Genomic DNA, 15,550 nt, shown 5'->3' on the forward strand with positions numbered 1-15,550 from the left:
GGACCTATCACGGACCACGGTGGTCCCAGGCATTCACACCACCCTAGACTCTCTGGCACCCAGGATGTGTATTGGGAACAGCATCGCAGCCCACATCCTGGAGGCACACACAAGGCCTGTAGAAGCAAGCGAAAGCATCTGTGTTTCGCGGGAAAGTACATGCCCAAATAAGGAAGGCCCCGGGTCGGCTCGACCTGGGGAAGGTGAAGGGAGCAAGATGGTCAGCGGACAGGACAAAGGAGCCTCGTGGACTGGCCATTTTGGGAGCCAGGCCACCATTTTGGGCTAAGCGTGAGGAACGCGCTTAAAACGCCAAAAGGAGCTCAAAACACAAACGATCGCTGCCACCATTCCCGTCCGTGATTCACTTGCACCGATCAGTTACAATCCAAAAAGAGTATGTAGGGCCTGTAGAAGTCTAGAGACCCAAGAGAGCAGTAACTTAGCTTACAGTGCCCTCTTGTGTCATGTTGCATGAAAGCCGCAACATGATAAAGAAACTATGGAAAACATCGTTTCCCGGTACTGACTGTCTTAAGGGCATGTCAGTTTCCCCGTAAGAATGGAGCGAAAGCCCAGAGGAGTGCAGCAGAAAGCTGCACTTCTCTGGCAAAGTCTAGATCATGGTGAAAACAACAGCAAAAAGTTTAGGGGTTGCCACATGGAAGGAAAATTACCCACAATTAAGAAATCTTTCCTAACAAAGGGTACTGCAGGTGATTCTGCCTAACACTGGTGTACAGCGGTGCAGATAAAGTATACTTGTTACATTTAGAGTGCTACTTTTACTTTTGTTTAAACAATCCTCCCAAAGCAAAGCAACACTGGTAAAGCAATTGTTTTATCATGACTGATATGGAAAGCTACAGACTGGAGACCCTAGTGACTTTAACTGTTGCTCAATTGAGAGATATGTGTAAAGCTAGGAATCTCACTGAAAAAGGCAAAAAGGTTGAATTGATAGAAAAGTTGTTAGAATACCAAAGTCTGAGGAGTGGGTCAGAAACCCCCACACCTACAGCAAATGTGGAACATGTTGATGAGGATGATATGTCGGAGCCCAGCTCTAATATTGTGGATGAGTTAGATGAAGCAGAAGAGTCTCAGAATGTAGGCCCTGTCTTACCTCAACCTGCTCATAGGCCTCAACCTTTGTCCACAGGGACCACACCAGGTTCAAACCAATGCCCTGAATTTGTCTCACTTGACAAAATGAGACTGGAGTTAGAATTTAAAAGAATCCAAGCTCAAACTGAAACAAATCATCAAGAGCTTAGACTCGGAGGAATGGAATTGAATAATGCACTTGAAATGAAAAAGTTGTCTCTTGAAACCGGTTCTCTCCCAGAGTACTCTAGGTCTTCCAGTCCGAAGAGGCCTTGCATGCCCAAAGATGCAAACAGTATGTATGAGGTTAAGCTTGATATTTTGCATTGGTTGGCTGCTTTTGAATATATCCATGGGATTCAAGACATTACAGGGAATCAGTTGATTCCTTTGCTTTTTTCTAGGCTACCCCCTGTTTGCAACTGATGTGGTAATGGAGTTGGGGATATAGACACAAAGGAGTATAAAACGGTGAAGCTATCTTTGATAGCTAAACTTGGGAAGACCCCTTTTCAGTATCTTAAGAGGTTTAGAACCCTCACAAAGCATGATGGGACCCCTTGGGTTACCTGGGTGACTGAATGTTTGAACAACTTAGATGGATGGGTTAAGGGTTACAGAGTGAAAACTTATGAAGGTATGAGGAATTTGTTCATGTTGGAATCTATTTATGATGCCTGCTCTCCTGAGGTGAGACAGCACTTGGCTGACTCTAAAGAAATTGATCCAAAGAAGTTAGCAAGGGCTGCCGACTTGTAGGTTGCCAACAGGGCTACTCACAAGGATTCTGGGGCAACTTGGATAAAGGATGATGGGAAGCAGCACAAGAAAGATACCAAGGAGAATTCCAATACTTCCACTCCAAAAGAGGTCCACAAATATAACAAGGATAAGCCCCAAGGGAAACCAAATCGGGCTACTGTACCTTCTGGGGACAAAACAGAAGGAGGTCAGAACAAACCCCCATTCATAAAGAAATTTGGTAAATGTTATGCTTGTGAGTCAACTGACCATGTGAAAGGGGATCCCAGACGTAAGGGTAAACCTTCAGGAGTCCACACTGTCTCCTTAGCCTTCTCCCCAGTGGATGAAGAACCAATGGCAAGTGGCAACTGTGACTTACTGGCTGAGGAACCCATGAAAGTCTGAGTCAGTGTCTCTTTAGTGTCCCTGGGTCTGTGGGAACAACATAATTTAGATATTTACAACTCTATTCCAGACAATACTAAAGAGTATTACAAAGACAGTGTTCTTGTCAATGGTCAGGAGACCCCTGCCATTCGAGACACTGGGGCCAGCATAACTGTAGTTGAATCATTTTTCAAGGTTGAGGAAGTTGCTAAGGCACCCAAAATCTTACCTAAGCTTGCTGGAGCCCCTGTCCAAATGCTTCCACAATTACCAGCTCTCATCCAGTGTAATCCTATGACTGTCAAGATAGCTGTAAGTGTGCAGAGTGAAGTATCCGGGAGAGTCCTGTTGGGGAATGACTTAAAAACTCTTGGAGTCGTATCAAGCACCCCCAGGCCTCCCAGCAAAAGGAAACAGGAGCAGACTAGGAAGGCCAGAGAGAGTACCGTAAAGGGCTCTCCAGAGGAGATTATAGAGGAAGCTATAACTCCAAGTCCACAGGACTTGCTGACTGCAATTTCTAGGAAGGAGAAGGAAGAGGGGCAACCTAAAACCTCCAGGAAGAAACCAGCCAGCACTCCTTTACTACCAACAAGGACATCCCCGACAGGACTATCCAAATTCACACCTGTGACTCCTACATCAGCTGAGGCTGAGTGTGTGGAACAACCTTGTGTGGTTGAATCAGCTGCTGAGGAATCAGAGCTGGAAGAGGACCTTGCTCCTGTTGGGGATCTGGATCCTGCAGACCTTCCTGAGCTGCAGTCTTTACTGGCAGAAGGTGGACACTGTAGGGCAGACTTCAGCAGAGGTCAAAGAGAGTGTCCTACTCCTGAAGGTCTTCGCCAACAGGCAGCTTCCCAGCTGGATGGGCAAGAGCCAGGGAAGCATAGGCTGTACTGGGAAGATGGCCTCTTCTACAGTGAACCAACTGAGTCTATCCCAGTGGACTACAGAAGACATGTAGTGCCTCTTAAAAGCAGATTCTAGTTCTTACATTTAGCCCATGAGATACCTTTGGCTGGTCACTTGAGTTTCAAGAAGACCAAGGAAAGGCTCTCTTTATATTTCTACTGGCCTAAGTCGGGGTCTGATGTAGATAAGTTCTGTAGGAGCTGTCACACTTGCCAAACCTCTGGCAAGAGTGGAGCCAAGAATGTGGCACCCTTGGTGCCACTCCCAGTGGTGGGAGTTCCTTTTGAGAGGGTGGGAATCGGCATTGTTGGTCCCTTAGACCTTCCCACATCTTCAGGAAACAGGTTTATCCTGGTTGTAGTAGACCATGCTATTGGGTATCCTGAAGCTATAGCTTTGAGGACTGTTACAGCTCAGGCTGTTGCTAAGGCCCTACTTGGTATTCTTTACCAGGGTACGCTTTCCTAAGGAAGTTATCTCTGACCGGGGATCTAATTGTATGTCCCACTACATGCAGGCCATGTGGAAAAACTGTGTAACTTACAAGCAACTTACAAGTTCTCAACTGCCTACCATCCACAGACAAATGGATTGGTAGAGAGGTTCAACCGTACAATGAAGAGAATATGTGCTTTAGAGGAACCTCTTAGGAGAAAGTGGGACCTTCTACTGCCATGACTTCTATTTGCATATAGCGAAGTCCCTCAGGAGGGAGTTGGATTTAGTCCCTTTGAACTTCTTTATGGCCATCCACTTAGAGGCCCCTTTTCACTAATTAAGGATGGGTTGGAGAATGCTCCTTCCCCCAAGCCACAGTGAGAGTCACTGACTATGTGATAGGTCTCCGGAGGAGAATGGCACACATGATGGCAGAAGCATCTGCTAACCTAAAAGCAGCTCAGGCTCTGGCCAAACATTGGCATGACCAGAAGGCCAACATGGTTGAGTTTACTCCAGACCAGCAAGTTTTAGTTAGGGTACCTACAAGGCAGAGGGCTTTACATGACAAGTGGATGGGACCCTTCAAGGTTGTGGGTAAACTTGGAGAGATCAACTATCTGGTGGCCTTTGGCAATCCTAAGGAGGCTCCCAGAGTCTTTCACACCAACCGTTTAAAGGCTTATGTCTCAAGACCAGACGTAGGAGCTTTGCTTCTAGCTTCAGCTCAAGAGGAGGAGGAGAGTGAACCTCTACCTGACCTACTCAGAAGCTAACCTTTAGATGAGAAAGTAGAAGGAGTCAATCTCTCTTCTAACTTGACACCTGAACAACAGGAGGAGTGCAAGTTTCTGTTAAATCAGTTTGCCTCCCTGTTTGCACTATCAGGCTTCACCCCTTGGGGCTAGCATGATATTCACACTGGTGACCGTTTACCTGTCAAAAACAGAGGTTACAGGATGTCAGATCATGTAAGATCCCACATAAAGGAGGAGGTCAACAAGATACTTGATCTCTGGGTAATAGAGCCCTCTACCAGTCCATGGTCTAGTCCAGTTGTTCTAGTTTCAAAGGCAGGATCCAAGGAGTTGAGATTCTCTATGCACTATAGAGCTCTTAATGAAGTCACAAAGACTAATGCCCACCCTTTACCAAGGACAGATGAACTGGTGGATAAACTTGGTTCAGTCAAGTACCTTAGTACATTTGATCCCACTTCAGGCTATTGACAAATAGCACTGACAGACCATGCCAAGGAGAAACTGCATTCTCAACCCGAGCAGGCCAGTTTAAGTTAATGCTTTTTTGGATTAAAGAATGCACCTGCTAGATTCCAAAGGATGGTTAATCAAGTTCTGAATGGGATGGAGGACTTCTGCATGGCATAGTTGGATGACATTGCAGTGTTCAGCCCTACTTGGGAAGAACATGTTGACCACCACTTAGGATATGTTTTGCAGTCTCTTGAGCAGGCCCATCTGACCATAAAGCAGTGGTCTTCAAACTTTTTTGGCCGGGGTATGGGATGTATTGACCCACTCTGCTATACTACGCGGCCTCACTCTGCTATCTATGGTGCTGGAAACAGTGAAATGGCGGCAAAACCTTTGTGCACACCAAAACCTCCAAAACCGCATTTTTCAACACACAAAAAGATTGCTGCACAACCGGCCATTCATGGTGCATGTGTGATGGAATAGAGCACACGCTGCAGAAAGTGTGCCAGTGGGCTCCATGACAAGCAAACATAGAGTGTACAGCAGAGGGAAAAGCAGCGCTTTGCAAGTGAAACTCCAAAATTTGCCTGTAAATGACATTTACTTTGCTGCTAAAACTCCAAAATGCCTGTACACAACACTTCTCAACACTCAACATCTTGCTTGGCGCTAAAATTCATTTAACCTAATGAAGCACTGTAAATGTACAAAGTCCTGAAAGGTTAAGAGCAAAACATTTTTCAGTAAAACTGGATTGCCTGTCAATGAGAGTTCCTGTCAAAAATCTGAATGCAGCACACTGGGCTACCTGTGAATGACAGTTCCTGTCAAATGGGCTCTCTGATTAAGCTTTAAAGTTATTTAAACTAAAAGTCTGCCGGATTAGTAAATATAAAAGAACTGTTGCTGAAAGAAACACAGATTTTGTTGTGTTTGATCCCACAGGTTTAAATCTAAGAAAGTAATTTATGTATGTCATTTGATGCAACAAGTTTGTTTTCTGCTGGATTTTAAGTCAAGAAATCAAGAATAAATTAGGCTGGCTGGGCCTGCCAGAAGTTGAAAAACAGGGTTTTCCCCCAAGGGGAGGGCATTCCTCTCAGCAGATACTCACTGACATATGATAATTGTGGGATAGGACAGACTTTTTTCTGCAGCCAGAGACTGAACAATGGCAGATTCTCCAGGCCAGGACATGGATGTGTGAAGAGGTCGTAAACCTGGCTTGCAGAAGGTTCGCAAAGGTGGGGGCTACTCCTAGAGCTCCAGGGAGAGACAAAAGGTGGACCATTTGCTGCTAAGAACATGTAATGAACAATTTTTAGAGACTCATAACTTGTTATCAGAAATGGTGAAAAATATCAAAAGGACAGATTTGTTAGTCTAATTGTTGGCTTTACATTTCAAGATGTAGTGGAATTGTGTAACATATTTGGAACAGGAATGGCGATATATGTGATTTTATGGGAACTGTATTTATGCTAGAATTGTTAAACTTTACACACACATCCCTATGGTAAAAACACATATTTGTGGAAATTTGGAGAAAGGTTGGAAATTGTTTTCAGGGAGAAATGGACAAAAAGCTGTCGAAAGGCGAAACAAGAGCTCACAGCTGCAGGATTTTGATGAACAGATACTACATAAAATATGGAATCCTTGTGTGTGATTTTTGTTAAAAATGTATAAATATGTATTTAGGACAAAATTCGATATTGATACTAGTGGCTAGGGGAGGTTTCTAAGGATTGTAAAAGCCAAACCATTAATTTGACATCATCCGTCCTTGATCCAATCACTCAGGTGCAAGGTGGAGATGAGGCTCTGATCCAATCCCGGTCCACAGGGGCGAGTTTAGTTAAGCCGGCCCATACACCCATTCTTGCGATGTCATTTGAAAGGATAGAGACAGCTGACAACACATAGGGACTCACTCTTCTGATTTCAGCGAAGCACTCTGATACAGCATTCAAAATCAAGCATTCAACATCCTTCCAGATCCAGATGCCAAGGACCAGGCCAAGCAGTAACTAAACCATTTTCAGTTAGGCCTCAATCCTCAAACTAATACTTACAACACAGTGAAGCGCTGTGGTGTGAGAAAGCATCCTGAAACTAGCATCCTGAAAACCATCTGGCTTGCTATCATAAATGCTTGCCTGATGAACTCGCCATCCCGCTGATTTGAAATACCCAGAAACAAGAAGGGCAGGTCCTGTGCAGTTCCAGTGACCGGCCTAGCTGATCCAGTTCCGCGCCATGTGCTGTCTTTCGTTGATAGATCCAATCCGTTGACCAGAACCGTGACTGTCAAAAATCTTAAATCCCAGTGGATTGCGAGTATTAATAGGATGCTAGAGAACTATTGTATACCTTGCATCTTGTTCCATTCTGATCTCTGAACTATCCCTACTTTCCCAGCCAGTAACCATGTCAAAATCTTTAGTGGTATCTTATTCTGTCTAGTTGCTAAAGTGCCATTTTCATAGTCCTCTTTATTTGTGTAACTCTGATCCATAAATCCCACTTTGAGTGTTTGGACTGGTGCCGCCGGGGAAGGTGATGGGGATCTGTTACTGAAGTCATGAATCAGTCTCAGAGCTTACTTCGTCCCAACTTGGTTGCCTAGCCCGAATGCTCTAGCCTTGAATGAAAGCATAAGCCATATTTTCTGATTCTAAATTGAAGTCTGTGTCCAAATTCGTGTCTTTATTTTCAAAAAACACCTCTCACTAAAACCTCTATAACTCCCTCAGTTTTTAAGATAGAAGCGAAATTTCAACTCCTACCTAACATCCTTAGTTACATTCGCAACTCACAATCGCATTGCGAAACAGTGCGATTGACCCGTTATATCAAAAATAGCATATGTACAAGTTTGCCGCGAATTGACATTTGGAAAAGTCTTACACGTGTGAATTACCTTTAAATTATTTCCCACTTGGCCTTTGAGATCCCAACTGTTTCCTTTTGATTAAATCATTGCTTGTGTTTGCTTGCATTTGTTCAAAGCGGCTCCTGTAGGAATTTATAATAATTTAAGCATATTGAACATATTTTGTGTTTTTGCTCAGCCAATTTCAAAGCCATGCTGACAGTTGAAAAGTTAAATCTGTTTTACTCTTGTGTTTAAGGGGGGGAAGGTGGGAGTGATATTCTGTTTGGTCTGCATTATTTCTGAATACCTGCTCTCGCCTCACATCTATTTAAATTGCCTATTGTTGGGTTGAGGGGTGTTGCAAGGGGAACCCCTAACCATAGTGTTATCTCAGAACCAACTCTGAAGTATTCTGTTCTTTGCTGCATTCTTTTTGTGTTCATTACTTCATACCTAGTGCATTAAAGATATTATTCATTGTTCCTGTCACCCCATTGGCGATTGTTGTTACCTATTAAAAATGTATTGTGATTTTAAATTCTAAATAAATAAACAAATAATTACCTTTACAACTAGCCTGATTCCTGGTTCATTGTAACCTGGGGGGTACTGTCATGATCTCTGCTTCCAAAAGGTCAGGGTTTTCCCAACTCCCTTGGAAGCAGATCCATAACCCAGGTTCCGAGTGCCAACCAGTCCCAATTGGGACCTTTTGGACCCAGTCCTGGCGCCAGTGGCGCCAGGCTCATAAATATGCCCAGTCCCAGCGCTGGAAGCGCCGGGCTCATAATGCTTGGGTGGACTTACCTGCAGCAGACCATGCTGCTTACTTGCCTGCCAGTTGAGCCTCTGATCCTCTTCTGTTTGGAACTACTTTTCCTGTTGGGTGGGGCTGGAGCCACTCCCTAGATTCAGAACACTGGAACTCTTCTGGAAGGCAGGAACTCTTTTCTTACCAGGAACTCTTTTCTTACTTAGGCGTGGCTATGGAAGGAGACACCTAAGCACTACAGGAGGCTATTTAAACCACACCCGGTGGATGAATCTTGCTTTGCGTTATTCTGCACCCTCTGCAGCAGAACGCTCATCGTGTCTTCTGCATCTGATCCTGGGCCTAAGGAAAAAGGCTTACCATCCTGAATCCAGTCTTCAGCAACACCTATAAAGACAAGAAAGAACAGGTTAGCATTCCGGCATCTGAAAGGCAAAGGCTTACCTACTCTTCGTGCGCTCCGGAGGTCTTCATACTGCATTCCGGGATCTGAAAGACAAAAGCTTACCAACTCTTCGCACGCTCCGGAGGCCTTCGGCGCTGCATCCCGCATCTGAAAGACAAAACAAGGTGCGTTCAAAGACATTGGGGAACTTTAATACTCACGTGCCATTACTCCTTTCCACATCTAATCCAGTGGGTATTCCGGCACCCTGCAGCCGCTCCGAACTCTTACCTGCAAAATAAAAAGACAGTTAGAGCGCATCGTGAAGCAGGCAACAAGCGCTTACTTACGTGCTTCCAGGCGCTTCTATTCATCACACGGGCTCTATCTTCAACTCACTTCAGCCCGTCATCCGCCATCGCCGGAACCCTGCAAAACAAGAGACATCATTACTAAAGACTTTAAAGACATTTGAATGACTCGAAACTTACCGTTCGTGCAGTAAACGACGGACAGCAGTTCTCTGAAGTCAAGAGGCCTGCGCTACCTATCCAGTGAAGAAACTGGTTACAGCACCCTGCCCCGAGGCAGATGGAGAGCTCGGCATTCACTTACCTAAGGTGAGAGCATTAACCTTTGGGGGTCTACAGGAGAGGAGAAGAGGAAAGAGATAGGGACACCCCAATAACCCCAGTTCATTAACCCCATATTTTCTATCTGCAGACATCTTACTCTACACGTCAGGCATACAGTGCACAGAGGTCCAGCCCAAAGAGCCAACCGGGTGCTACACATCACCTTTGAAGATACGGTAGTCGCCCAGTCAAGACCGGCGCCTCTGCGAGAATCAGGTGAGCGTTACAGGTACTTTGAGAAGGGTGTGATATGAGTGGTATATCATTCAGAATATTGAACTTATAGATAAAAATAAATAAGGGTTTCATTTGCACACTACATGCTGGGCGAGATTTGGGTGTGTGCCTGATTGAAATCACTTATAGGGCCCCCCCAGAGCTAAATTTGGGCAGGCCGGGACCCCCAAAATATGCCAATTGGACAGTATGTATTATATGATGGGTTATTTGTAATGCGCTTAATACCCAGAGGTTTCTAAGCGCGGACTCAGGGATTGAACCTGTGTTGCTTCGTGTTGTCTTGCTTCCAAGGCGAGCACATTGCCGCTGAGCTATCCTCCCGGGCTGTCACCACTATTGCGTGCTGTCACCGCACCCTACTCCCAGTATAGTACCTGGGCTCCCCCACCTGCTCCCATCACAGTCGCTGGGCTCCCTCATCCCACTCCTACCCAGTCGCTGGGCTCTCCCCACCCCATTGCACATCATGGGCTTTCCCCACCCTGCTCCCAGCACTATCCCTTTGTTCCCACCACAGTCCCTGGCCTCCCCCATCCCGTTCCCAACACAGTCCGAGGGCCAGTGGTGGCTGGTGAATTAAGCGACCGAGCACAGTGAGGGAGCCTGAACCAATCAAGAGGGGATCGGGGGGTTGTCCCCCGTGATTTCTTTTTAAAATAATGGGTTAGAATGTTGCTTTGTAGAGCATACTATAAAAAAAGAAATGGGTAAATAGCCAAACAATTTGCAATTGGTGGTGGGGGGCCCAGGGGGCAAGCATGACATTTTTTACTGGACATCTATGATAGATGTCCAGTAATAAAATACCATCCCTGTCCCCTGGGCACCACTGGGCCTAACACAATCAACATGATTGTGTGTATGCAAGGCATTGGGGTGCGATGGGGGAAAGCATGGAATTTTTGACTGGACATATATGATAGAAATCCAGTATAAAAATACCATCCCTGTTCCCTAGGTTCCACAGCGCCTCAGGAGAGCTGACTTTGGCAGGCGGGTAGGGGAATTGTGCAACAAAGGCATTTAGGCATTTTTTAAATGCCTTTGTTGTACAACCCTCATTTCTCTATCCACCACTTGCCAAAATCAGCTCAACTGACCAAAACACACACGCACGCACACACACACCAATCACTCTATCATTCACACAAGCATCCATCACCCTACACTCACTCATTAAACAAGCATACACGCATCCATACAAATGTTTAAATTAAAAAAAATGACCATAAACGTACCTTCAGCAGAGGCCTGCGTGTGGGTGCTGAAACGCCCTGCTCGAGGCTGCTCTGTCAGTATGTGCGAGGTGGCGCAGGAGCTCTGCCTCGCACATACAGACATGCAGTCCCCCAGCCAACATATCCAATGATCTATGCAATGCTGGCAAAGCAAAACGCACCAGCCTTGCATGGCTCATTGGGTATGAGCGGCTGGGCACTGAACAGAACTGTCAAAGAGAAATAGTATTTCCCGTTGACAGTTCAGCCAGCCCAAGAGCACTCCCTCAGCTGAAAAAAGCAGCTGAGGGAGTGCTCATTGTTTCACTGGGCTGGCTGCTTAGATCCTCCTTAATGGGTGAGGGGGCCACTGGGTTGGCGTCCCCTCACCATTATGGATGAGCCGCCAGGCTCGGACTGGCCTATAGGGCAATGCATGTATCAAAAATGCAAAATGCTAGTGTGGGCCATTTAAAATGGGCCACCTTTTTGGCCAATGTGGGCCAGTTTAATTAGTTACTTCACTATGTAGTTAGATTTTTGACCATTGAGCAATTCGTAATTTTGATCATTGTTGCTGAATAAATATTCTTTAAATATCACAATTTACATTTTAACACAAACCACCCCTTGGGTACTATCCAAACAGTCTGTGACTATAGGAATGAATATCCATTTACAACTGCGGGCCACTTTTTCATTGGTGTCTACAGTTTCATGCTTCTGCCCGACCATGTGAGCTGCCCCAGCCATTTCGTCCAATCTAAAGAAAAAGAAAACAATTAATTTTTCTTTTCTTTTTTTTTAGATTTCATGCGGCCTCTCACGGCCCCCAGGGATGTGGCCCACAGTTTGAATACCGCTGCCATAAAGGCTAGTAAATGTTAAATTGGTCAGAGTAAAGTGGTGAAATCAGGCCATTGCCTAGCAAAGTACAAGCTGTACAAAACTGTGCCACCCCAAAGCCAACTGAGAGCCTTACTAGGCTTCACTGGTTACTATAGGAACTTCATAGAGAACTATGGGACCATAGCTTCTCCCTTGAATGTGGTCTCCTCTCCCAAATTCCCTAAAAAGGTCAGGTGGAATGAGGCGTGCACTCAAGCATTTGAAGGCCTAAAGAAAGCCCTTTGTCAAGCTCCAGTTCTAAGAGCTTATGACTATAACCAAACTTTCATTGTGCAGACAGATGCTTCAAATACAGGTATAGGTGCAGTCCTTAGTCAACTGGATGAGAAAGGCAGGGGGCACCCCATTTGCTTCATCAGCAGGAAGCTGAAGGAACCAGAAACAAGGTGGGCAACCATTGAGCGTGGAAAGAGTGTGAGCCTTGTTTTCCCACTCTTTAATGTATTTTTTTTTTGGTTTGTTACAAACCTTTAAAAAACACATGTCACATATTGCACTGTTAGAAAGAAAGAAAGAAAAAAACAAAAAAGAAAAATGCATAAAACGACAAAAAGCAGAAAAGATAAAGCATTATTTTCTATCTACAGCAATCGGCCACTACGAATTCCTCATTTTTATGCTTTAGGTACTGCAACTGCTTCTGTTTTTTCACCACTTTTTCTATAAAGAAAGTTAATTCAATCGTTAACTTTCGATCAGAGTCATTGTACAGTTCTCTCCACCAGTCTTCAGCATCTAAAAATGGTCTTGCGACCATGAAGCTCCCCAAATGACTTGTTCGATCTTGTCGCGAGTCTGGACATAACAAAGTTAAATGTTTCAGTGTCTCAGAGTACTTTCCACACAAGCGACACGTCAACAGTGCAGTTCTGTCCTTCATGCAGAAACTTTGAGTTTCTCTTGTTTGAATTTGGTTCAGTTGGCAGTACATGAAGATTGTCATTCGAGCTCTTCCAGGAAACTTTTCCAAGTAAGGCTGAATCTTGTTGTACTTTCTTGCTTCGTTTGGGACCAGGGTCATGGCTCTACGTTTGCCGTCTGAATCCCCAGTATCTATCCAATCTTGGTTCCATAACATGGATTCGACTTTGGCTGGGTTATCTTGCAGCGTAGAACGATTAGTCCCTATGCGGACAGTATTTTTTCACAGCGTTGTGCCCACAAGGTTAGAATGCTCTCACTGTTTCCACTTGCTGGATCTTAGAGGATCATGAATTGGAGATCCACCTGCTCTATTATCATTTTGCGGTATACGTTAAGGGTGTTCCACATTATCCTTGCATTAATGGACAGCAGACTGAGCTTGTACCTTATGCATGCGGTGGGTACACCCCTTGGCACCCAAAGAACCTTCGTCCAAAATGAGTGTTCAAGTGAAGACCAAAATTCTGCGGTGCATCCGAAGGTGCATTCTGCCCCATATATCAGAGCCGGGACCTCCTTCTGCTTGTTAAAGTTCAGGACAGGTTTTAACGAGAATTTCCTGAATTCTTTGTTCAGGATACTGGCTTGTGTGGCAAGTTGCTTGCACTTGGCCTTTGTTTTTTTGAGCCAGGTGGCATCATTGAGGCTAGAGCTAACACACATACCAAAGTAATTGGTTTGCTTTACCAATTCAATGATTTCATTTCCCATTTTCCACACACACTATTTTTTTCCATTTGGTTCTCTATTCTTTTGCAGATTTTGTAGCATTAGGATTTCTGATTTCTTTGTGTTGGCACACAGGCCATTTTGCTGGATGTATTGTTCTAGTGTAAAGTAGCCAATTGACTTTGTTTCCATTGATCTTAGGAGGAAACACGTGGGCTCCTGCATATGCCTCGCCAATGTCTGAAATAAATAGATTGAATATAATCGATGCCAAGGGGCAACCCTGCTTTACACCTCAATGAGTTTTTATTGGTTCCGATAAGGTGCCTTTTCGATCTAATCTCACCCTCATCTCTGTGTCTGCGTGCAAATCTTTTATAGCCATTAGCAAGCTTATCGGACACTTCAAAGCAATTATTTTAGACCATAACAGCTCCCTGGCAATGCTGTCAAATGTTTGGGATAAGTCCACAAACGTGAGAGAGATTTTTTTATTCGCTTTGATAGTTTCAATTTTTAGCAAGTGAAGGATCAACAGGTTCAGCCCACACCCTTCACAAAGCCAGTCTGCCTACAATCAAGGTGGCCGCTTGATGTTATCCACCTCAGCAGTTGTTTTTGCAGTTGTGAGGCATACAGTTTACCAAGGACATCCAAAAGTGTGATCAGTCTATAGTCTTTTTGGCTCAGCTCTATTGCCCTTTTTTTTTTTTTTTTTGAAAATTAAACTTTATTAACATTTTAGGTTATAACATCATAGATCATATCTCAACATTCTAAACCTTGGTGCAGTTATATCAGTGGCCCTCACCCAACCCACCCCCCACCTCCCACCCACAGCCATAGATCGAGCAACGATCTCTAGTTCGCCTGATGAGCTCACAGAGCACAGTTCAAGGTGTGTTACAATACTTTTTTTCTTTTTTTCACTCTGGAGTTTTGGGCTCGGTTCTGTTTTCCCTATGGGTCATGTCTCTTTATAGCACATCCTCTATGCATGCTGCCATTTCACGTGATCTTTCAGGGGTATGAAGGAGCCCTCCACCCAGAGTTGCCCTGCCCTGACGAGACCGCCTTTGTCTCTTTGTTGGAATGCGGCTGGCTCAGTTACCTTGTCTATGAACCGAGGGGACCATATGCAACTCAGGGGGGACAGCCAGGTTGTGAGCCATCTATAGTAGCCCCGTTCCCTCCACACTGACCACAGGACCCCCAGCACCAGATGGTGCAGTACATGCCTCGGGATTGGTGCGCTGGGGACCCATAGCCACTCGTCTAGTGTCACCGGGGCAAGGACCTTGTTATCCATTGCTACCCACTGCTTTTCTGTCCCTAGGGTGAAGTGATCTGTCAGCACCCTTAGCTGGGAGGGCTTATAGTAGGTCTCCAGGTCTGGGAACCCCAACCCTCCGTCCTACTTTGGACTAGTTAGGACCTCATAGGAGATCCTATGTTTCTTACTCTCCCGCAGGAATCTCAGGAGAGTTTGTTTTATTTCCATTAAGAATGTCTTGGGGACCTGTACGGGGAGCATTTGGAAAAAGAATAGAAACTTGTGGAGAATCACCATTTTCACCAGATTGAGACAAGCTATCCATGAGAGCCCCGATCTCGGCCATCGTTCTATGTCCCTTTTGACCTCCGACTAGAGCGGGGCGGAAAGTTGTTGGGGAAGAGGTCATCAGGGCTGCGCGTCACTTGGACACCCAGATACCAAAATCTGTCCCTCCGGAGCTGGAAGGGGAGCCCCCCCACATAGCTTCCCTCTGCCAGATTTCCCCCTATAAACACCACTATCTTCCTGAAATTCACCTTGACCCCTGAGAGCTCTCCATAGTCTGCAAGGCCTCGCAGCACCAGGGGAACCATCTGAGATGGTCTTGTGATATAAAGCAGTGTGTCATGTGCGAACAGGCCAATCTTGCAGTGTGAGTCCCCTATCTGTACTCCCGTAATTGCCTTGTCCTCTCGGACAGAGATCGGCCAGGGTTCCATGGCCAGCGCATATATTAGGAGAGATAGGGGACATCCTGTCTTGTGCCTCGCCCCAGGGAAAATGCCCTAGACTCCGTCCCATTTGCCACCACATTAGCTGAGGGGGTGGAGTACAGGG

Source organism: Ambystoma mexicanum, chromosome 14 (genome assembly GCF_040938575.1).
Source record: "Ambystoma mexicanum isolate Mex_15411 chromosome 14, UKY_AmexF1_1, whole genome shotgun sequence".
Classification (NCBI taxonomy): domain Eukaryota; kingdom Metazoa; phylum Chordata; class Amphibia; order Caudata; family Ambystomatidae; genus Ambystoma; species Ambystoma mexicanum.